Below are 25,833 nucleotides of genomic sequence, written 5' to 3' on the forward strand. Positions count from 1 at the left end.
GGTTCCGGGTCGCAGGCAGACCCCTTTGGTTCCGGGTCGCAGGCAGACCCCTTTGGTTCCGGGTCACAGGCAGACTACCTCGGTTCCGGGTCGCAGGCAGTCTCCCTCGGTTCCGGGTCGCAGGCAGTCTCCCTTGGTTCCGGACTAGACACTGTTGCCGGATACTCTAGACTGCACACTGTTGCCGGATACTCTGGACTGCACACTGGTGCCGGATACTCTGGACTGCACACTGGTGCCGGATACTCTGGACTGCACACTGGTGCCGGATACTCTGGACTGCACACTGGTGCCGGATACTCTGGACTGCACACTGGTGCCGGATACTCTGGACTGCACACTGTTGTCGGATCCTCTGGACTGCACACTATTGCCGAACTCTCGAGGCTGGGCTGACGCACTGGAAGCCTGATGCGTGGTACTGGTACTGGATGTGCCAGTCTGGGGACACGCACCTCAGGGCTAGTGTGGGGAGCGGGAACAGGCCGAGTCGGACTGGGTTGACGCACTGGAAGCCTGATGCGTGGTGCTGGTACTGGAGGTATCAGCCTGGGAACACGCACCTCAGGGCTAGTGCGGGGAGCGGGAACAGGACGAGTCGGACTGGGCTGACGCACTGGACCGTAGAGGCGTACTGGCGGTCTCGAGCGCAGAACTGGCATCGCTCTTACTGGCTGGATGCCCACTTCCCCCTGGCAAATGCGGGGCGCTGGTACTGCGCGTACCGGCCTAAAAATACTTGGCCTCGCCACAGTACCCATTACCCCGAAGCACGGGACCTGTCCAGTCACTGGTTTCCCAAAAAAGGTACGGGGATTTGGCCTGGGGCTCACTCCTCGCCCAGCCAAACTACCCGTGTGCCCCCCCCAAAAAAACATCTTGGGCCTGCCTCTCGGGCTCCCTTAAATCCTCCACAGCCCTGGAAATGCCTAACCTCAACTCTGCCCATGTCTCCTTTTCCCGACAGTCCATATCATATTCCCATCGCTCCCTTCTCCACTGCTTGGTCCTTTTGTGGTGGGAGATTCTGTAACGGTTGTCATTGGGAATAGAGGACCAAAACGCAACAACAAAACAGTCTTGTCAGGCTCACACAGGCAAAACAAGAAACAATCTCCCACAACACCAAACCAAACAATTACCCATATATAGGACTCTCAATCAGAGGCAACGAGAAAGCACCTGCCTCCAATTGAGAGTCCAACCCCCCCATCAACCTAAACATAGACATACAACAAACCAGAAAGAACATAGAAATACAAAACAGAACATAGACCAAAACCCGGAAATAATAAATCAAACACCCTACTACATAAATCACCACCCCGAACCACATAAACAAAATACCCTCTGCCACGTCCTGACCAAACTACAATAACAAATAACCCTTATACTGGTCAGGACGTGACACCTAGCCCTAAGAGTTAAACACTATTATTGCATAGAGTCCATGCAACTTATTATGTGACTTGTTAAGCACATTTGTATTACTGAATATATTTGGGCTTGCCTTAATTAACAAAGGGGTTGAAAACTCAAGACATTTCAGCTTTTCATTTTTTATTTATTTGTAAAATAAAAAAAGAATCCACTTCGATGGGGTATTGTGTGGAGGCAAGTGACACAATCTCAATTTAATCCAAGTCAAGGGGTGTGAATACTTTCTGACGGCACTGTAGTATACTCCTAAAATATTGCCTAACCTTATGCTTATGATCACTACAGCGAAAATGAAAGATTACTGAAATAATTTATAGATACAGTGAGCTCCAAAAAGTATTGGGACAGTGAACATTTTTCTTGTTGTTTTAGCTCTGTACTCCAACACTTTGGATTTGAAATGACTCAATGACTATGAAGTTAAACTGCAGACTGTGAGCAGTTTTGAGGGAATTTTCATCCGTATCTGGTGAATCGTTTAGAAATTACAATACCTTTTATACATAGTCCCCGCATTTTAGGGGACCAAATGTATTGGGACAAATTCACTTATACTGTATGTGTATTAAAGTAGTGTAACGGCTGTCATGAGAGAGAGTAGACCAAGGTGCAGCAGAGTTAGTGTTCATCATTGAATATTTAATAGACAAAAGAACACGATACAAAAATAAGAAAACTGACAGCCAAACAGTCCTGTCAGGTGCAAAACACTAACAGAAACAATTACCCACAAAACCCCAACGGAAAAACAGGCACTTATGTGTGACTCCCAATCAGCAACAACACTCTACAGCTGTGCCTGATTGGAAGCCACACGGCAAAAATCAATGAAACAAACCAACATAGAAAAATGCACATAGAACGCCCACCCAATGTAACACCCTGGCCTAACCAAAATAAAGAACAAAAACCCCTCTCTATGGCCGGTGAGGGTTGAGCCCGGCTGGAGGACGACCCTGGTTGCGCCCGGCTGGCGAGCGGTGATGGCTGCGCCCGGCTGGCGGGCGGCAATGGCTGCGCCCGGCTGGCGGGCGGCGATGGCTGCGCCCGGCTGGCGGGCGGCGATGGCTGCGCCCGGCTGGCGGGCGGCGATGGCTGCGCCCGGCGGTGATGGTTGCGCCCGGCTGGCGGGCAACCCTGGTTGCGCCCGGCTGGCGGGCGGTGATGGCTGCGGCCGGCTGGCGGGCAACCCTGGTTGCAGGAATTGGGCGAACTGGACCCTCCCAGCGCCCTGGAGACACAGTGCGCAGAGCCAGTGCAGGATACCATGGCCCGAAAAGGCGCACTGGAGACCAGACGCGCTGAGCTGGCACAACCCGTCCTGGCTCGATGCCTGCCCTCGTATGGCACTTGCGGGGGGCTGGTATGTAGCGCACCGGGCTTTGAACGCGTACTGGGGACACCGTGCGCTCCACAGCATAACACGGTGCCTTACCAGTACCACGCTGCTTCCGGTAAGCACGGGGGAGTTGGCTCAGGTCTACCGCCTGACTCCGCCAATCTCCCCGTGTGCCCCCCCCAAAAAAAATTATTGGGGCTGCCTCCCGTGTCCGTCGCTCTCCCTCGGCAGGTTGTTGCAGTGGTCAAATAATTGATCCCATGTCCAGTCAATCCTGGACTCCAACACCTCCAGCGACCAGGATGCCATGACCTCCCGAGCACGCTGCTTCCTATAGTCCTCCTTGTGCTGCTCCTTCCTCCGCTGCTTGGTCCATTTTTGGTGGGTAATTCTGTAACGGCTGTCGTGAGAGAGAGTAGACCAAGGTGCAGCAGAGTTAGTGTTCATCATTGAATATTTAATAGACAAAAGAACACGATACAAAAATAAGAAAACCGACAGCCAAACAGTCCTGTCAGGTGCAAAACACTAACAGAAACAATTACCCACAAAACCCCAACGGAAAAACAGGCACTTATGTGTGACTCCCAATCAGCAGCAACACTCTAAAGCTGTGCCTGATTGGAAGCCACACGGCCAAAATCAATGAAACAAACCAACATAGAAAAATGCACATAGAACGCCCACCCAATGTAACACCCTGGCCTAACCAAAATAAAGAACAAAAACCCCTCTCTATGGCCAGGGCGTTACAAGTAGTCAAAAGTTTATAGCACTTAAGTAGTCAAAAGTTCATAGCACTTAATAACTACATCAAGCTTGTGACTATACACATTTGTTGGATGTATTTGCTTTTTGTTTTGGTTGTGTTTCAGATTATTTTGTGCCTTATAGAAATGAATGGTAAATAATATATTGTGTCATTTTGGAGTCAGTTTTATTGTAAATAAGAATATAATTTGTGGATACGGATAGTCCTGAATGAATTGTGAATAATGATGAGTGAGAATGTTAGACACACAAATATCATACCCCCAATACAATAACATGGGAGATTAGCATTATCTTTAGGTGTATGATACTTGTGCATCTAACTTTCTCACTCATCATTATTCACGATTCATTCAGGGCTGTGTTGGGTTTACATTACGCTTTACATTACGCTGGATTTTATGGGTCTTCATTCTGCTCTTTTTGGGGGATTGGTATAGATTATCGCGCTCACTGCTTGTAGGTCATTTTATATACTGATGATTTGCTTGGGCAGTGAGCTACCCTGAAAAGGCAGAGCCTATATCGCCAGGACTTGCATTATTCATTATTTAATGAATGGTTAAACCATTTTCCAGGTGGTGTTTCCTTTCAGAAATGACCTGACGATGATCCATTTCGGATCGAAACGTTGTCAATGAAGCAGTGAATTGGGAGCTTTAACAGTGTGTGGGCCTTCTTGTTCTATACTAGTGTTCTTTATTAGCCCAGCACCTATTTTTTTTAACCTGTTAGGGCTAGGGGGCAGTATTGACACGGCTGGATAAAAAACGTACCCGATTTAATCTGGTTACTACTCCTGCCCAGTAACTAGAATATGCATATAATTATTGGCTTTGGATAGAAAACACCCTAAAGTTTCTAAAACTGTTTGAATGGTGTCTGTGAGTATAACAGAACTCATATGGCAGGCCAAAACCTGAGAAGATTCCATGCAGGAAGTGGCCTGTCTGACAATTTCTTGCCCTTCTTGATTATCTCTATCCATTACAGAGGATCTCTGCTGTTACGTGACACTTCCTACGGCTCCCATGGGCTCTCAGAAGGCGGCAAAAAGCTGAATCGTGGCTTTGCAGGCTCTGGCTGAAAAAAAGTAGCGCGTTTGGGTAGTGGCTGGTTACAGTACTGTGAGACTCAGGCGCGTGCCCGTGTCAACCTCATGCTTTGTTTTCTTTCGTCTGTTTACCTAAACGCAGATTCCCGGTCGGAATATTATTGCTTTTTTACGAGAAAAATGGCATAAAAATGGATTTTAAACAGCGGTTGACATGCTTCGAAGTACGGTAATGGAATATTTAGAATTTTTTTGTCACAAATTGCGCCATGCTCGTGACCCTTATTTACACTTCGGATAGTGTCTTGAACGCACGAACAAAACGCCGCTATTTGGATATAACGATGGATTATTTTGGACCAAACCAACATTTGTTATTGAAGTAGCAGTCCTGGGAGTGCATTCTGATGAAGAACACCAAAGGTAATCAAACTTTTGTAATAGTAAATCGGAGTTTGGTCAGGGCTAAACTTGGTGGGTGTCTAAATAGCTAGCCGTGATGGCTGGGCTATGTACTCAGAATATTGCAAAATGTGCTTTCACCGAAAAGCTATTTTAAAATCGGACACCTCGATTGCACAAAGGAGTTCTGTATCTCACAGTACCTTGAATGTGGCTGAGGTGCACCTGTGACCAGCTCGGAAACCGGATTGCACAGTGGAGTTTGTACGGTGGAATTTGAAATGGTCGGTGATCTGTTTATTAACTTGGCTTTAGAAGACTTTAGAAAGGCAGGGCAGGATGGATATAGGTCTAAAACAGTTTCGGTCTAGAGTGTCACCCCCGTTGAAGAGGGGGATGACTGTGGCAGATTTCCAATCTTTAGGGATCTCGGAAGAACGAAATAGAGCAGGATGTTTTGAGAGTGGAATATAGCTGTGCTCTCTTCGCAGACGTGCGAGGGGTTAATAGGGCCACAGGGAAAGGCACTACCTATAGTTTCAATGGCCAAGGTAAACCAAAGAAATGTAGAGGAAAAACATCACAGCGTAGGGAGACAGAGTCCTGTTTAAGGTGTGGGGATATTGGGAAAGGGAGTGTAAAATGGGTATGGAGCCTGCTGTAATCGGAGGAAATTCTGCCAGGCAAGCATTTGCACCTTTTTCAAAAGAGCAAACAACAAACCCCCGAAAAGTAGCAGGACAGGAACTTTCACCTAGGTGTATAGCCTCGGTTCAATCGATAAGTGGTTCATAGAGATTACAGTTTCTATGTGAAGGAAGACGTATGAGATAATGTCTTACCTAACTTTTTAGTAGAGGCCAGGGATGAAATATCGCGGATTCCTTACGATGAGAAATTGGCAAAACTTGCCTCAGGAAAAAGTTTTTGGGTTTTAAGAATCTAGGCGAAATGCCAGCTGAATGGATTCTAAAGGTAACACATTTAAATGATATGCCCAAACACTCCTTGCAAAGCCTTTTTTGGGGATCACATGAGAGATTTTATGTTGTCTTATTCTGAAATAGATTTCTAGAATGTACGAAAGGGTGGAGGGGTCACCTAAAATGAACTTTTCATTTTTTATGTGGTGTGGTGGTTCTGGAGAATCATGGGGAAAAGAGACCAGGGAATCGTTAGACTCGGTGGCGAGATAATGTTGCACTGTCTAAGGGTAGTACATTGCTAAATAAAGGATGGGGTGGATTAAAACAAACATTTAATGATTGGAGAAAGGACAGTGAATTTACCATTATCATGTTTGGTTTATAATTAATACTTTGGGATTGCTGATTAAGATGTAGCATAGTGAATGCTAACGAAATGTACACTTTCTTTTCCAGAAGAGGAGGGGGTTTCATTATCTCTCGTTGGAATGTTCCCTGAGACTGTGGTCTTGGGGAGAGCAGTTTGTGATATTCGGCAGTTTTAAGTATAAAAGTATCTGGATTCGGCCATAAACAGAGTTCCAGATAAGTGAGGCCCGTTCATGTGTGTTCTGGGCCTACCATTCACCAGCACACAAACACCATTTACTGGTTACGAAAATGCGTTAGTGGTGTTGATACTGTGGGATTTATTTTCGATGGGGTCTTTTCAATTCAGTATTAAATTGGGTATGCAGAAGGATGGAAATGTTTTGAAAGGTATTTAAATGGTTTTGGAAGGTCAGGGAAAGAAAAAGGGAGAGGAAATATTTGAATGGTGTCGAATGTCCTGTATCCTGACCTTCTGGTGAGGCCTGATCAATCTCAGTAGAAATGATGGAAACATGTGGGATTTAATTATAAAATGAATGAGAACACCAGCCTCTATTCAAAGTGTACCATTACTTTATGAGATATAAAGAGTTATAAAGACTTGTAATTCTAAGTTGATTAGTTATTTGAATTTGTTTATTTAACATATTGTTTTTGAATCAAGTGTTCGAAGGGGTAATGACCAGTTCCCTGGGGTCAGGGTCTTTGGGTAAATATACAAAGGTACTTTGTTCAGTCTGCATATAGATGGGGAAATATATGTTGATAAGGGATGACAGTTACTCCAAATGGATAGTGATTTACAGTTGAAGTCGGAAGTTTACATACACCTTAGCCAAATACATTTAAACTCAGTTTTTCACAACTCCTGACATTTAATCCTAGTTAAAATTCCCTGTCTTAGGTCAGTTAGGATCATCACTTTATTTTAGGAATGTGAAATGTCATAATAATAGTAGAGAGAATTATTTACTTCAGCTTTTATTTCTTTCATCACATTTCCAGTGGTTGAGAAGCTTACATACACTCAATTAGTATTTGGTTGCATTGCCTTTAAATTGTTTAGCATGGGTCAAACGTCTCGGGTAGCCTTCCACAAGCTTCCCACAATAAGTTGGGTGAATTCTGGCCCATTCCTCCTGACAGAGCTGGTGTAACTGAGTCAGGTTTGTAGGCCTCCTTGCTCGCACATGCTTTTTCAGTTCTGCCCACATATTTTCTATAGGATTGAAGTCAGGGCTTTGTGATGGCCACTCCAATACGTGACTTTGTTGTCCTTAAGCCATTTTGCCACAACTTTGGAAGTATGCTTGGGGTCATTGTCCATTTGGAAGATCCATTGGCGACCAAGCTTTAACTTCCTGACTGATGTCTTGAGTTGTTGCTTCAATATATCCACATAATTTTCCGTCCTCATGATGCCATCTATTTTGTAAAGTGCACCAGTCCCTCCTGCAGCAAAGCACCCCCACGACATGTTGCTGCCACCCCCTGTGCTTCACGGTTGGGAAGGTGTTCTTCGGCTTGCAAGCATCCCCCTTTGTCCTCCAAACATAACGATGGTCAATATGGCCAAACAGTCCTATTTTTGTTTCATCAGACTTTTCTCCAAAAAGTATGATCTTTGTCCCCATGTGCAGTTGCAAACCGTAGTATGGCTTTTTTATGGCAGTTTTGGAGAAGTGGCTTCTTCCTTGCTGAGCTGCCTTTCAGGTTATGTCGATATAGGACTGGTTTTACTGTGGATATAGATACTTTTGTACCTGTTTCCTCCAGCATCTTCACAAGGTCCTTTGCTGTTGTTCTGGGATTGAATTGCACCTTTTGCACCAAAGCACGTTCATGTCTAGGAGACAGTGCGCGTCTCCATCCTGAGCGGTATGACGGCTGTGTGGTCCCATGGTGTTAATACTTGCGTACTATTGTTTGTACAGATGAACGTGGTACCTTCAGGCATTTGGAAATTGCTCCCAAGGATGAACCAGACTTGTGGAGGTTTACAGTTTTTTTTCTGAGGTCTTGGCTGATTTCTTTTGATTTTCCCATGAAAGAGAGAAGAGGCACTGAGTTTGAAGTTAGGCCTTGAAATACAGCCACAGGTACACCTCCAATTGACTCAAATGATGTCAATTAGCCTATCAGAAGCTTTAAAGCCATGACATAATTTTCTGGAATTTTCCAAGCTGTTTAAAGGCACAGTAAACTTCTGACCCACTGGAATTGTGATAAGGTGAATTATAAGTTAAATAATTTGTCTGTAAACAAATATTGGAAAAATTACTTGTATCATGAACAAAGTAGATGTCCTAACCAACTTGCCAAAACTTTATTTTGGTAACAAGAAATTTGTGGAGTGTTTGAAAAATGAGTTTTAATGACTCCAACCTAAGTGTATGTAAACTTCCATCCCTATCCACCGGATGTGTACCAAACTCACTAAAAGTGGCAGTAATAAAGCTTCTCTTGAGAAAGCCAAATTTGGCCCCGAAAAATGTTAAAAACTATTTGGCCTTTATCAAATCTGCCATTCCTCTCAAAAATGTTTGAAGAAGCTGTTGCGCAGCAACTCCCTGCCTTCCTGAAGACAAATAATGTGTACGAAATGCTTCAGTCTGGTTTTCGTCAGGTGTGTTAGCTGGGACTGGGGCAAAAAGTGTGACACCAATCAAGCCCCCGAGGACTGGATTTGCCCAGGCCTGGCCTACACGGACATGTTCTTGCTTGGTGTAGATCTTATCTGTCGAAAAGATATACATTTGTCTCTGTGGATGGTTTGTCCTCTGTCAAATCAATTGTACGTTCTGGCATTCCTCAAGGTTCCGTTTTAGGACCACTATTGATTTCACTATATATTCTACCTCTTGGTAATGTCATTCGGAAACACAATGTCAACTTTTACTGCTATGCAGACAACACACAGCTGTACATTTCGTTGAAACATGGTGAAGCACCAAAATGGCCTACCCTGGAAGCCTGTTTCAGACATGAGGAAGTGGATGGCGACAAATGTTTTACTTTTAAACTCGGCCAAAACAGAGATGCTAGTTCTTGGTCCCAAGAAACAAAGAGATCTGCTGTTGGATCTAACAATTAATTTTGTACAGTCCTCTCAAATAAAACTGTGAAGGACCTCGGCATTACTCTGGACCCAAAAATCAGAAACTATTTGTCCAAAAATGATGCAGAAAAGATCATTCTAGATTAGACTACGGCAATAATCTACTCTCCGGCTACCTGGATAAAGCACTAAATAAACTTCAGTTAATGCTAAACACGGCTACTAGAATCCTGACTTGAACCAAAAAACGTGATCATATTACTCCAGTGCTAATATGTTAAAGCTAGGGCTGATTTCAAGGTTTTACTACTAACCTACAAAGCATTACATGGACTTGCTCCTACCTATCTCTCCGCTTTGGTCCTGCAGTACAGACCTACACGTACGCTACGGTCACAAGATGCAGGCCTCCTTATTGTCCCTAGAATTTCCAAGCAAATAGCTGGAGGCAGGGCTTTCTCCTATAGAGCTACATTTTTATGGAATGTTCTGCCTATCCATGTGAGGGACACAGACTCGGTGTCGACCTTTAAGTCCATACTGAAGACTCATCTCTTCAGTATGTCCTATGATTGAGTGTAGTCTGGCCCAGTGGTGCGAAGGTGAACGGCAAGTCACTGGAGCAACGAACTGCCCTTGCTGTCTCTGTCTGGCCGGTTCCCTCTCTCCACTGAGATTCTCTGCCTCTAACCCTATTACGGTGGCTGAGTCACTGGCTTACTATTGCTCTTCCATGCCGTCCCTAGGAGGGATGCATCACTTGAGTGGGTTGAATCACAGACGTGCTCTTCCTGTCTGGTTTTGCGCCCCCTAATGCGGTGGAGGAGATCTTTGTGGGCTATACTCAGCCTTGTCTCAGGGTAGTAAGTTGGTGGTCCGTCCCTCTAATGATGAGGGGACTGTGCTTTGGCAAAGTGGGTGGGGTCATATCCTGCCTGGTTGGCCCTGTCTGGAGGTATCGTCGGACGTGGCCACAGTGTCCCCCATCCCACCCCTGTCTCAGTCTCCAGTATCTATGTTCCAATAGTCTATGTGCCGGGGGGCTAGGGTCAGTCTGTTATATCTGGTGTAATTCTCCTGTCTTATCTGGTGTCCTGTGTGAACTTAAGTATGCTCCCTCTAATTCTCTCTCTCTCACTCCCCTCCCGGAGGACCTGAGCCCTAGGATCATGCCAAAGGACTACCTGGCCTGATGACTCCTGGCTGTCCCTAGTCGACTTGGTCGTGCTGCTGCTCCAGTTTCAACTGTTCTGCCTGCGGCTAGGGAACCCTGACCTGTTCACTGTATGTGCAACCATGTCCCGGACCTTCTGTTTTCGAGTCTCTTTCTCTCTCTACCGCATGTTCTGTCTCGACCTCTGAATGCTCAGCTATGAAAAGCCAACTGACATTTACTCATGATGTACTGACCTCATGAGCAACCGGCCATTATTGGGAGTCCCATAGAGTGGCGCAGGGCATTGTCCAGGTGTGTCATGTAGGCCATCATTGTAAATAATGATTTTTTCTTAACTTTCTTGCCTAGTTAAATAAAGGTTAAATAAAAAAATATATACATAAAAAAGTCTTTAAGAACAATTCAACCTTAAATGGCCATGTACTCTTATAATCTCCACCCGGCACAGCCAGAAGAGGACTAGCCACTCGTCAGAGCCTGGATCCTCTTTAGGTTTCTTCCTAGGTTCCTGCCTTTCTAGGGAGTTTTTCCTAGCCACCGTACCTGTACATCTGCATTGCTTGCTGTTTGGGATTTTAGGCTGTGTTTCTGTATAGCACTTTCTGACTTCTGCTGATGTAAAAAGGGCTTTATAAATACATTTGATTGAACTGGAGCCCTGGGCCGGCCACTCTCAAATTTCCCCTGGGCCAGCACAGGTGTAACATATACTGACTAATGAGGTGACAACAATTGGTGTGCCCCACGTACTAACGTCAAACCTCAAAATATAAATGGAAAAACAAAGCTGGTAACAATACGGCTTCACCTCCATCTCACTGTACACGTCCTGACTAACCTCTTAAAAGATTTGTCATGGGCCCTCGGATTCTACAGTTCTACAGCTGCACTATTGAACATCTTGACTGGCTGCATCACCGCTTGGTATTTCAAATGCACCACCCTTGACCGCAAATCGCTACAGAGGATGGTGCGGACAGTCCAGTACATCACTGGGGCCGAGCTCCATGCCATCAAGGACCTCTATATCAGGCGGTGTCAGAGGAAGGTTCACTCTGTTACCATCCGGGAAATGGTACCGGACCATCGGCTCTAGGACCAACAGGCTCTGACACAGCTTCTACCCCCAAGCCATAAGACTGCTAAAGAGCCAGACTGCAACACCATATACACACTCACTCACACTACATTGACACACTACATGAGGACACACACACACACACACATAACACACACACATACCGACACAGCACCAATACACATACATAAATTACACACACACACACACTTTTGCACTCATCATTTGCTGCTGCAACTCTGTTCTTTATTTTACTCCTATTATTATCAATCCTGATGCCTAGTCACTTTACCCTGACTTCATGTACATGTCTACCTCAAATACCTCTTACCTCTGCACATTGATCTGGTACTGGTACTCCATGTATAAAGCTCCATTCTTCTGTATTTTATTTTATCCCCAATTGTGTTACTATTTAAATTTTTTAACTCTGCATTGTTGAGCAGAGCTTGTAAGCAAGCATTTCACGGTAAAGTCTACACCAGTGGTATTCGGTGCATGTGACAAATAACATTTGATTTGATTTAATGTAAGCCATGTTGAACAACTGCCGCTCTTATCCCATGTAAACACCAGCAGTTCTCAGAAACCAATGTAGTAAATCAACTGTGTAACTTGTGTCAATTACAATGAGAGATTTGTGACAAATTGCTACTAAAATATTCAGAGCGAGAGTTAGGGATATGGCAGGCTGGGAAAGAGGAAAGATAATGGAATGAGAGAGGGGGCAGCATGGGAAATGGTTCCTTTTAATCCACTGTGTTTGTAGTCAACGCTGTGGTTTCTGTTTCCATACGGAAGGCTACTCATCTTCTGTGCAGATAACGTTTTTAGCCTTGTTTCCTAGACCTACGAATGATTGAAATGGGGAAGTTAATCATTGGGTTATGGGTTTTTGTCCATTTTGATTTGATCAGGGAATCTGATAAAGAGTAGCCAAAGTCCCAGGTATGACTCATATTGCTATTTTAACAGGTCCTGGACATGAGATCCCGCTACAGATAGTAAGATCCTGTTTTACACGGGGAGAAAGAAGATACAGAAGGTAAGTTAGTTTGTCAGTCAGGCAGATTCTTACTCTTATTTTATTTTAACTATGAAAACCCATGAGTGAGTACACCTGTTCTCTGACCAAAAGTTCAAGTCTGGACTTTGGCTGGACCACTCAAGGACGTCCAGAGACTTGTCCCGAAGCCACTCTTCAAATCAAAATGTATTGGTCACATACACGTGTTTAGCATATGTTATTGCGGGTGTAGCAAAATGCTTGTGCTTCTAGCTCCAGCAGTCCAGTAATATCTAACAAGTAATATCTAACAACTACACAACTTGTACCCAATACACACACATCTAGTAAAGGAATGGAATTAAGAATATAAAAATATATGGACGAGCATATTTATACTCAAAACTTCAACACCAAAGTAAAGTGCTAGTAAGATTAACTTTTTGTCTCAATAATTCAAGTCATATTTCATACGTGTGTACATTAGTAACCTGTTTTACACAGGGAGAAAGACGACAGGAGATGAGTTCACTTTTTAGTGAGGCACTTTCTTCCTCTTTTTGGCTGCAGAGGAATTGTGCCTGCAATATACCCTAACGCTCCAGCAGCTCCGTAAGTGGAACACACTGGACAAAAAAATTCCCATTGGAGGTATATGAAAAACCAAATTAAAACAACTAATGCAAAAAGATAATAGCTTTGGGTGCCAGGTAGCCTAGCAGTTAAGCGCATTGGGCCAGTAACTGAAAGGTTGCTTGTTTGAATCCCCGAGCTGACCAGGTGAAAAATCTGCTGCTCTGCCCTTGAGCAAGGCACTCTAGATAATAACTTATGCTAAATGACTAACATGGAGATGTAGAAAAAAGATATCTCTTCCTCAAAACACCAAATTGTGACCAACATATTTGGGTGTGTCACATTATTCTTGCACTGAGATAAGGGGCTATTCATGATGCTCTTACTGACAGTCCCCCGCTCTTTTTAATATTCATAATTTCACCACTTGTCATACACAGCCAGAAGCAGCATAGCAGCCATCATTCCATAAATGTTATTTAACAAAGGCTATCTAATGGCTTGAAATAGCTGACACTAGGGTTTTTACATAGCTATACGACGTGGAGCTTAAGCTAGGCATCCATTAGGAAACGAACACACGCATGCATGCACAAAAGAGTAATCAAAGTGTGTAGACGGAATAAAAACCAATATGGTTGACAGCGAATTGCTCTGTGAAGTGAACAATGTGTTATCTTGCATCCTGATTTTTTTATATTGAACAGGGGTTTTCTGTTTGACAGATTCTTCACATTCATTCTGACCTAAGTCAATCGATCTCTATCTGTTAGTCCTGTAATTTGTTGACTTCATTAGGCCTTAAATTAACATCATTTTGGTCTCTAGCTGATTATTTAGATACAGCAGCAGCCATAAATCAGGCTCATTCGGCTATGGCTCTTTATTGAGATTTGTAATTGTATTTATTAGGGATCCCCAGTACCTCTCTGATTCAGAGGGGTTGGGTTAAATGCGGAAGACACATTTCAGTTGAATACATTCAGTTGGACAACTGACTAGGCATCCCCCTTTCCACCTTTCCCCAGTAGCTGCTTCCAAGGCAGCAGCTACTCTTCCTGGGGTCCATTAAAATTAACCTCTTGACGGTCGCCTAGGATAGGGGGCGCTAAAGCGATTTTTGAAAAAAATTCGTGCCCATTTTAAACGGCCTCCTACTCAAACTCAGAAGCTAGGATATGCATATAATTAATACTTGTGGGTAGAAAACACCCTAAAGTTTCTAAAACTGTTTGAATGGTGTCTGGGAGTATAACAGAACTCATATGGCAGTCAAAACCCCGAGACCAATCGTAACAGGATGTGGAATTCTGAATTGCGGACTCAACTTCACCACTTTGCCTGTAATTCACACAGTGAGCAATGGTTCATTGAGCACTTCCTATTGCTTCCACTAGATGTCCCCAGTCTTTACAAAGTGATTTGAGCCTTCTACTGTGAAAACTGAATGAATGAGACACTGTGGAAATTGGTCACATGAGGAGGGCCATCACCATTATGACGCCGGCGCCCCTGGCTACCCTCCCCTTTCGAAACGTTTTGAAAGACAATGCAATCATCCCCCTTGAATCTTATTGGAGCTCTGGTTGAAAAAGGCCCTAAAGATTTATGTTATCCTCTCTAGGGTCGACGGGACGAAATCGTCCCACCTACTCAACAGCCAGTTGAATCCCGTGACGCGTTATTCAAATACCTTAGAAATGCTATTACTTCAATTTCTCAAACATTTTGCAATATTCTGAGTAGATAGCCCGGCATCACAGGGCTAGCTATTTAGACACCCACCAAGTTTAGCCCTGACCAAAGTCAGATTTACTATAAGAAAAATGTTATTACCTTTGCTGTTCTTCGTCAGAATGCACTCCCAGGACTTCTACTTCAATAACAAATGTTGGTTTGGTTCCAAATAATCCATAGTTATGTTCAAACATCCTCTGTTTTGTTTGTGCGTTCAAGACACTATCCGAATGGTAAAGAAGGGTGACGCGCACGACGCATTTCGTGACAAAACATTTCTAAATATTCTGTTACCGTACTTCGAAGCATGTCAACCGCTGTTTAAAATCAATTTTTATGCAATTTTTCTCATAAAAAAGCGATAATATTCCGACCGGGAAAGCGTGTTTACGTTCAAAGAGAGAGAAAATAAAAACATGGGATCCCCTCATGCACGAGCCTCAGTGTGATGGTCCTCTGATAGACCACTTAACCAAGGCGCTAAAGTTTTTCAGCCAGCGGCTAGAATTACATCATTCAGCTTTTTCCCGGGTTCTGAGAGCCTATGGGAGCCGTAGGAAGTGTCACGTTACAGCAAAGATCCTCAGTTTTCAATAAACAGAGCCAAGAAGAACAAGAACTTGTCAGACAGGCCACTTCCTGTAAGGAATCTTCTCAGGTTTTTGCCTGCCATATGAGTTCTGTTATACTCACAGACACCATTCAAACAGTGTTAGAACCTTTAGGGTGTTTTCTATCCAAAGCCAATAATTATATGCATATTCTAGTTACTGGGCAGGAGTAGTAACCAGATTAAATCGGGTACGCTTTTTATCCGGGCGTGCAAATACTGCCCCCTATCCCCAACAGGTTAACCTGTTAGGGCTAGGGGGCAGTATTGACACGGCTGGATAAAAAACATACCCAATTTAATCTGGTTACCACTCCTACCCAGTAACTAGAATATGCATATATTTATTACATATGGATAGAAAACACCCTAAAGTTTCTAAAACTGTTTGAATGGTGTCTGTGAGTATAACAGAACTCAAATGGCAGGTCAAAACCTGAGAGATTCCTTTACAGGAAGTGGCCTGTCTGACCATTTCTTGAACTTCTTTTCCATCTCTATCTTTTACTAAGGATCTCTGCTCTAACGTGACACTTCCCACGTCTTCCATAGGCGCTCAGAGCCCGGGAAAAAACAGAATGTCGTCATCCCAGCCCCAGGCTGAAACACATTATCGCCTTTCTCAAGTGGCCGATCAAGGGACTCTGGGCTTATGCGCGTGACCCGACCGCCCCCGCCTTTGTGATTTTTTCCTCTGTTTGCCGAAAAGGAGATTCCCTGTCGGAATATTATCGCTTTTCTACGAGAAAAATGGAGTAAAAATTGATTTTAAACAGCGGTTGACATGCTTCGAAGTACGGTAATGGAATATTTAGAATTTTTTTGTCACGAATTGCGCCATGCGCGCGACCCTTATTTACCATTTCGGATAGTGTCTGGAACGCACGAACAAAACGCCGCTATTCGGATATAACGATGGATTATTTTGGACCAAACCAACATTTGTTATTGAAGTAGCAGTCCTGGGAGTGCATTCTGACGAAGAACACCAATGGTAATCAAACTTTTCTAATAGTAAATCAGAGTTTGGTCAGGGCTAAACTTGGTGTGTGTCTAAATGGGCTATCTATTCAGAATATTGCAAAATGTGCTTTCACCGAAAAGCTATTTTAAAATCGGACACCTCGATTGGACAAAGGAGTTCTGTATCTATAATTCTTAAAATAATTATGTTTTTTGTGAACGTTTATCGTGAGTAATTTAGTAAATTCACCGGAGGTTTGAGGGGCGTATGCTAGTTCTGAACGTCACATGCTAATGTAAAAAGCTGGTTTTTGATATAAATATAAAACTTGATTGAACAAAACATGCATGTATTGTATAACATAATGTCCTAGGTGTGTCATCTGATGATGATCATCAAAGGTTAGTGCTGCATTTAGCTGTGGTTTTGTTTTTTGTGACATTATATGCTAGCTTGAAAAATGGGTGTCTGATGATTTCTGGCTGGGTACTCTGCTGACATAATCTAATGTTTTGCTTTCGCTGTAAAGCCTTTTTGAAATCGGACAGTGTGGTTAGATAAAGGAGAGTCTTGTCTTTAAAATACTGTAAAATAGTCATATGTTTGAAAAATTGAAGTTTTTGTATTTTTGAGGAATTTGTAATTCGTGCCTAGACAGGTGCCTTGGTGAATTCCTGATATTCTTTACATCAATAACATAGGAATCACTACAAAACTTATTGTAGTACACTTATTGTACACTATATTAGGCCCAGTCTTTGGAACTTTGGTTTTCCTAGATATGGCTACTATATTGTGATCACTACATCCAATGAATATGGATACTGCTTTAAAGCAAATTTCCAGTAAAAATGTGATCAATACATGTTGATTATTTCATTCCTGTGCTGTTTGTAACTACCCTCGTAGGGGGACTGATAACCTGAACGAGGTTGCAGGCACTGGTTACAGTTTGACGCTTTTTCTTGAGTGGACAGGCAGCTTGATGACAGCCAGTCAATATTTAAATCACATACAGTATCAAGCATTTCAGATACTGACAATTAGCACTTGGTGGTCTATAGCAGCTGCCCACCAGAATGGGCTTTAGGTGAGGCAGGTGAACCTGTAGCCATATTACTTCAACAGTTTTTAACCTCTCTGGGCTAGGCGGGACGAATTCGTCCCACCTACGTAACAGCCAGTTGAATCCTGTGGCGCGATTTTCAAATACCTTTAAAATCCTATTACTTCAATTTCTCAAACATATGTCTATTTTACAGCTATTTAAAGACAAGAGGGAGAAACACAAAGACGGGGGCGGCCAGTGCACGAGCGTAAGCCCTTTGTCCTCTGATAGACCACTTAGCAAAAGCGCTCGTGTGTTTCAGCCAGGGCTTTGAATTACGTCATTCAGCTTTTTCCCGGGCTCTGAGAGACCATGTGAGCCGTAGGAAGTGTCACGTTAGAGCAGAGATCCTTTGTAATGGATAGATATGGCAAAGAAGTTCAAAAAATGGTCAGACAGGGTACTTCCTGTACAGAATCTTCTCACGTTTTGGCCTGCCAAATGAGTTCTGTTATACTCACAGACACCATTCAAAAAAGAAGAAGTAAAGAAGGGTGACGCGCCCGACGCATTTCGTGACAAAAAAATTCTAAATATTCCATTACCGTACTTCGAAGCATGTCAACCGCTGTTTAATATAAATTTTTATGCCATTTTTCTCGTAAAAAAGCGATAATATTCCGACCGGGAATCTGTGTTTTAGTACAAAGAGAGAGAAAATAAAAACATGGGGTCGCCTTGTGCACGCGCCTCAGTCTCATTGTCCTCTGATAGACCACCTACCAAAGGCGCTAATGTTTTTCAGCCAGGGCTGCCTCGACATCATTCAGCTTTTTCCCGGGTTCTAAGTTTTCAATAAAAATAGTCAAGAAGCCCAAGGAATGGTCAGAGAGGGCACTTCCTGTAAGGAATCTTCTCAGGTTTTTGCCTGCCATATGAGTTCTGTTATACTCACAGACACCATTCAAACAGTTTTAGAAACTTCGGAGTGTTTTCTATCCAAAGCTAATAATTATATGCATATTCTAGTTTCTGGGCAGGACTAATAATCAGATTAAATCGGGTACGTTTTTTATCCAGCCGTGAAAATACTGCCCCCTAGCCATAACAGGTTAACAGGGGTGATATATGTTCTCAATATCCAATTGTATTGCAACAGTCTCAGGCGGGTTTATTGTCTGTATCTGAGTTCTACAGCATATCATACCCCAGTCTTCATCTGAAATATCTTCCTGCATATTTTGTATCCACTGAAGTCTCTTATTATCAGAGTTGTCTTCATGAGCAGCTACCATTTCCCAGATAATGATGAAATTTGACCTCTCCCATAACACATTAACAGAGAGTGTTTCTAAAGTGGTCAAAGGAGGAGGATCTAGAGCAGATTGGTTTAGACTGGAAAAAATAAAGCTTCTCAATTGTAAGTATTTAAAAAAATGCTTTTGTGGTAGGTTAAATCTTCCCTTAAGTTCTTCAAACGACATGAGCCCTTTTTCATTGTATAAGTCCATTCCTTTAACAATACATTTTCTTGCCTATTCTTTAAAGGGAGCCGAGTACAAATATCCATTAAAAGGTAAGCCTTTTGTGTACAGCATTTCAGTCTCCAGTCAGGGTAAGTATGGCTTCTTGGAGAACCAAAACATTACAGCCCTCCGTTGTGCAGCCCAGTAATACCACTGTAGGTTTGAAAGTCGCAATCCCCCTCTGTCATAAGGCAAATAAAGAAAATAAAGTCTAAGCCTTGGTTTTCTGTTGTTCCAGATAACATTTGAGAGTATCTTTCTGATCTTTAGGAAAAATAAGAGCCAAAGGAAGCCAGAGGAATTGATTGAAATAGATAAAGACATTTGGGCAGAATTTCATCTTAATATTTATTCTACCAATAATAGATATAGGAAATGTTGTCCATCTGTTGATGGATTCTGTTACACTCATTACCATGGGTTCATAATTGAAAAAAAAGCGACGGATCCTTAAGAGGTTTTTAAGGACAAACTCCTTGGTCCACTTTTAGATATGTATGCTGAATCCTTTCAGCAAGGTTGTTTCTTTAACTTCTTCAGGATTGGTGGGTCCCCTGTCGGACGGTTGAACTAACGTAGGCTAATGTGATTAGCATGAGGTTGTAAGTAACAAGAACATTTCCCAGGATATAGACATATCTGATATTGGCAGAACGCTTAAATTCTTGTTAATCTAACTGCACTGTCCAATTTACAGTAGCTATTACAGAGAAAGAATACCAAACTATTGTTTGAGTAGAGTACACAGTTTTGAACATAAAGTTATTAATAAACAAATTAGGCACAATTGGGCAGTCTTGATACAAAATTTTGAACAGAAATGCAATGGTTAATTGGATCAGACTAAAACTTTACACACAAACTGCTGCCATCTAGTGACCAATAGCTAAATTGCAACTGGACTGAAATAATACATTAAGGCCTGTCTATTGCATTTCAAAGATGATTTTACCAAAAAAAGACATATTATCTTCTCAGGTTTTTGCCTGCCATATGAGTTCTGTTATACTCACAGACACCATTCAAACAGTTTTAGCAAATACTGCCCCCTATCCCCAACAGGTTTTAAACTGTTTGCAGACTTTCAGGTGGAAAGTTCTTCATACTAAGCTTAAGAGCAAATCTTTACTTCTACTGAGTTATCCAAAAAAGCCTCCTTCTCCAATTCTCTGATATTGCTGCCCGTCTCTCATTTTCAGTTTTAGTTGATTTGATTTGAAACTGGTAAAACTTATAATTTGCCCCCTAATATATGCTTTGAAAGCCTCCCATCTGGTACTCGCTGACGTTGGTCAGTGTTCAATGTAAAATAACATCTATATGCACTCCAACATAATGTAAGAAGTCTGGGTCTTGTAACCATCTGGGATGCAAATGCCATCTAGAGGATCCTTTTGCTAATTTTGTATCCCTATATAATAATGACACAGGGGAATGGTCACTCACAATACTATCATATCCACTTTCTGCTACATTGGGAAGCAATGAGCAAGAAACGAAAAAGTAGTCTATATGAGAATATGATTTAAATGTCTTAATGTTTTAATCGGGTTCTGAGTCCTCCAAGGTTCACATAGATTTAAGTCCTTAATGAAATGCTGTAATTTCTTTCTTTCTACTCTGCCAGTGGGAAGTGTCTAAACCAGAGGAGCGATCTAGATGAGGATCAAGAGTGCAATTAAAATCCCCTGCCATTAGGTCTTTACCCTGCCATTAGGTCTTCAACAGAAATACATTCTCAAAGACAATAAACATTAACCAGATAAATACGCTCATTCAAAAGAGTTCCCTGTATCAAAATGTATCTACCAGCTGCATCAGTTATAATATTTTCCACTTGAAACTGAACAGATTTGTGAATTAAAACCATAACACCATGAGAATGAGAGGAGAAACAAGATGCTATTACTTGCCCATGCCATCTCCTGCATACTTTAAGTAGCTCATCCTTCAACAAGTGAGTTTTGTTGTTGGAACTCAATAGATGAATGAAGTTGTTTAAAGCCTTGTAATAGCCTGATTAAGCCTGGATAGTTTACAAACTCCACGGACATTCAACAAAGGAAATTTCAGTTTTACATTTGAAGTAATTTAACCAAAGACGTAAACATGGAATAAGATATAGCATAAAGGCATATCTAAAACATGTTTAGTAACCACAAGGACTGCGTGAATATTTTGAAGTGAGGAAAATATGTAAAGATCTGTTAGAACAAACAAACATAAATATATCCTAACAGTCAAACACTGAATCCCATTCCCTTGTCTCCCTAACCGAGACACCCAACACTTCCTCTCCCACCTCCCCATAATCATAGAGTGTAGCCTGACTAACGCCTGACTAATGTTAACGTTACTGTATGGACAGTCCGAAATAGTTGTAGATGATCCACATCATAGGGTCTGCTGCTAGTAGTTACCAAGTAACAAAATGATCATACATATAGCATTAACGTAGTATACCATGGTAAGTTTATAAACCTAAAACAGTATGAAAGATCAGAAATGGACAGGCTATGTGAGAAAATGAGATACCATTGAATATGTGCTACGTTACCCAAAGGCCCTTTGCACATGATGTTGATGTCAGGCTTGCACGTGAGTGTCAATCATTTTAGTCCAAGGATATGATAAAAATGTAAGTATAAAGTATTCCCGATGCTTCTCGGTGGTACAGAATAAATTAATAAGTTGGCTAAATTGGTAAATAAGTGAGGTTAAAGTTAGCCATTTCAAGTCCGTTGTCACATCCTGACCAGTAAAGGGGTTATTTGTTATTATAGTTTGGTCAGGACGTGGCAGGGGGTATGTGTTTAGAGTGTTTTTGGTTTTTGGTTTTTGGTTATGTTCTATGTTAGTATATTTCTATGTTCTGGTCTAGTCTTTTTAGTTCTATGTTTAGGGCTATTGGATGGACCTTCAATTGGAGGCAGCTGTTACTCGTTGCTTCTGATTGAAGGTCCTATATAGAGGGGTGTTTTTGTAATGGGTTTTGTGGGAAGTTGTTTTTGCACTGCTGTGTTAGCCTGCAATTCCGTTCATTCGTTCGTTCGTTCGTTCGTTCGTTCGTTCGTTCGTTCGTTCGTTCGTTCGTTCGTTCGTTCATTCGTTCGTTCGTTCGTTCGTTCGTTTGTTTTCTTGTTTTGTTTTTTGTAAGTGTTCTCGTTATCTTCTTGGGGCTATGTGGGACGCTAGCGTGCCACCCGTGGTGCACCCTATCAACAGCAGGTGCATTTCAAGAGCGGCAAATTTGAAACCAAATAAATGTCAAAATTCAAATTTTTCAAACATACAACTATCTTACACCCTTTGAAAGATAAACATCTCCTTAATCTAACCACGTTGTCCGATTTCAAAAAGGTTTTACGGCGAAAGCATAAAGTTAGATTATGTTAGGAGAGTACGTTGACAATAGCTGTGTGTAATGTTTTGTCAATTCAAAGACAGGCGTCACCAAAACCATAAAACCAGCTAAAATGATGCACTAACCTTTTACAATCTCCATCAGATGACACTCCTAGGACATTATGTTAGACAATGCATGCATTTTTTGTTCTATCAAGTTCATATTTATATCCAAAAACAGCGTTTTACTATGGCATTGATGTTGAGGAAATCGTTTCCCTCCAATAACCGGCAGTCAAGTCAGCACCACAAATTAAATAATTAAAATTAGAAAACATTGGTAAAATATTATATTGTCATTTAAAGAATTATAGATTTACATCTCTTGAACGCAATCAACTTGCCAGATTTAAAAATAACCTTACTGGGAAATCACACTTTGCAATAATCTGAGCACTGCGCCCAGAAAAATATGCTTTGCTATACAGACAAACGGCCATGTTGGAGAGATCTAAAATCGAAAATAATATGTAAATAATCCATTACCTTTGATTCTCTTCATCAGATGTCACTTCCAGGAATCCCAGGTCCATAACGAATGTAGTTTTGTTCAAAAAAGCTCATCATTTATATCCAAAAAGCTCCGTGTTGTTAGCACATGATCTAAGCCAGCCGGACTTCTCGTCATGAACGAGGGGAAAAAATATATTTACGTTCGTTCAAACATGTCAAACGTTGTATAGCATAAATCATTAGGGCCTTTTTTAACCAGAACATGAATAATATTCAAGGTGGACGAATGCATTCTCTTTTATAACGTATTGGAACGAGGGTACCCAACATGAACTCGCGAGCCAGAGTCTAATCGGCCATCACCGTTCCATGGCTCTTGTTCGGTCAGATCTCACAGTAAAAGACTCAAAACACTTTGTAAAGGCTGGTGACATCTAGTGGAAGCAATAGGAAGTGCCAAAACATTAATCAACCCCTGTGTGTTTCAATGGCATAGGCTTAAAGGTAATTCCACACATCAGGTATCCACTTCCTGTCAGAAAATGTCTCAGGGTTTTGCCTGCCAAATTAGTTCTGTTATACTCACAGACACCATTCAAACAGTTTTAGAAACTTTAGGGTGTTTTCTATCCATATATAATAAGTATATGCATATTCTATTTACTGGGTAGGATTAGTAACCAGATTAAATCGGGTACGTTTTTTTATCCAGACGTGAAAATACTGCCCCCTAGCCCCAACAGGTTAAATGAGCACTCAACCCGCTGCGCCTTGGTCCACTATATACGACGACCATTACATCCGTTGACAGGGAGCTAAACATCTTCGATGGCATTTTACAGTGTTTTATGTAATCAAATGGAAGAAAATTATCAACATAATAAAAATAAACTTTAACAACGTTCAATGGACAGCTATCTCGCCTGAAGAAACTGAGCTAACTGAGCTAACTGACGAGCTACAAATAATATAAGGAAACTTTGAGTGGGCTAGCTTACCATGTTATTCATTTAACCGTTATGCTAGCTATAGTACTACAGTAGCAGCTAATAAATTAGTCCAGAGTGGTGGTAAACTTCACAGCGGCAACATGACTAGGAAGAAGATTCACGTTGTATGCCACAGATGAATGCCTCGGCTTGAGAGGGAAATTCAAACTCGTGTGACCGTCTATTGTAAGTCAGACATATTTTAGCTGGGAAGGCTATTCAATAGGCAATGCTAAAGGACCTGAGCTGGCGTTTGACCCCGTCATAGCTTTTCTTTTTCGTGCAGGTCCGTGGATGCTCAGGGAAGAACATGATCTCTTCGTCCCTGTACATCACCTTGCCCTTTGCCCTGGCTTTCCTCATCACTTTGAATTTGTCTTGAAAGTTGAGAAACTTAATGATAAGGACTCAAGGAGAGGGGTGGTTTCTTCTTCTTCCTGTAAAGGAATCTCTCAGGTTTTGACCTGCCATTTGAGTTCTGTTATACTCACAGACACCATTCAAACAGTTTTAGAAACTTTAGGGTGTTTTCTATCCATATGTAATAAGTATATGCATATTCTAGTTACTGGGTAGGAGTGGTAACCAGATTAAATCGGGTATGTTTTTTATCCAGCCGTGTCAATGCTGCCCCCTAGCCCTAACAGGTTAATCTAACCACACTGTCTGATTTCAAAAAGGCTTTACAATGAAAGCAAAACATTAGATTATGTCAGCAGAGTACCCAGCCAGAAATAATCAGACACCCATTTTTCAAGCTAGCATATAATGTCACATAAACCCAAACCACAGCTAAATGCAGCACTAACCTTTGATGATCTTCATCAGATGACAATCTTAGGACATTATGTTATACAATACATGCATGTCTGTTCAATCAAGTTCATATTTATATCAAAAAACAGCTTTTTACATTAGCAGGTGACTAGCATGTGACTAGCATTCCCACCGAACACTTCCGGTGAATTTACTAAATTACTCACGATAAACGTTCACAAAAAACATAACAATTATTTTAAGAATTATAGATACAGAACTCCTCTATGCACTCGATATGTCCGATTTTAAAATAGCTTTTCGGTGAAAGCACATTTTGCAATATTCTAAGTAGATAGCCCGGCATCACAGGGCTAGCTATTTAGACACCCAGCAAGTTTAGCATTCACCAAAGTCAGATTTACTATAAGAAAAATGTTATTACCTTTGCTGTCTTCGTCAGAATGCACTCCCAGGACTTCTACTTCAATAACAAATGTTGGTTTGGTCCCAAATAATCCATTGTTATATCCAAATAGTGGCGTTTTGTTCGTGCGTTCAAGACACTATCCGAAAGGGTAAATAAGGGTTACGAGCATGGCGCATTTCGTGACAAAAAAATTCTAAATATTCCATTACCGTACTTCGAAGCATGTCAACCGCTGTTTAAAATCAATTTTTATTCCACTTTTCTCGTAAAAAAGCGATAATATTCCGACCGGCAAAGCCTGTTTACATTCAACGAGAGAGAAAGTAAAAGCATGCTATCCCCTCATGCACGAGCCTCAGTCTAAAGGCCCTCTGATAGAGCACTTGCCAAATGTGCTAGTGTGTTTCAGCCTGGGCCTTGAATTACGTCATTCAGCTTTTTCCCTGGTTCTGAGAGCCTATGGGAGCCGTAGGAAGTGTCACGTTACAGCAAAGATCCTCAGTCTTCAATAAAAAGAGCCAAGATGAACAACAACTTGTCAGACAGGTCACTTCCTGTAAGGAATCTTCTCAGGTTTTTGCCTGCCATATGAGTTCTGTTATACTCACAGACACCATTCAAACATTTTTAGAAACTTTAGGGTGTTTTCTATCCAAAGCCAATAATTATATGCATATTCTAGTTACTGGGCAGGAGTAGTAACCAGATTAAATCGG

This window comes from Salmo salar, chromosome ssa02 (assembly GCF_905237065.1).
Source record: "Salmo salar chromosome ssa02, Ssal_v3.1, whole genome shotgun sequence".
NCBI classification, from domain to species: Eukaryota; Metazoa; Chordata; class Actinopteri; order Salmoniformes; family Salmonidae; genus Salmo; species Salmo salar.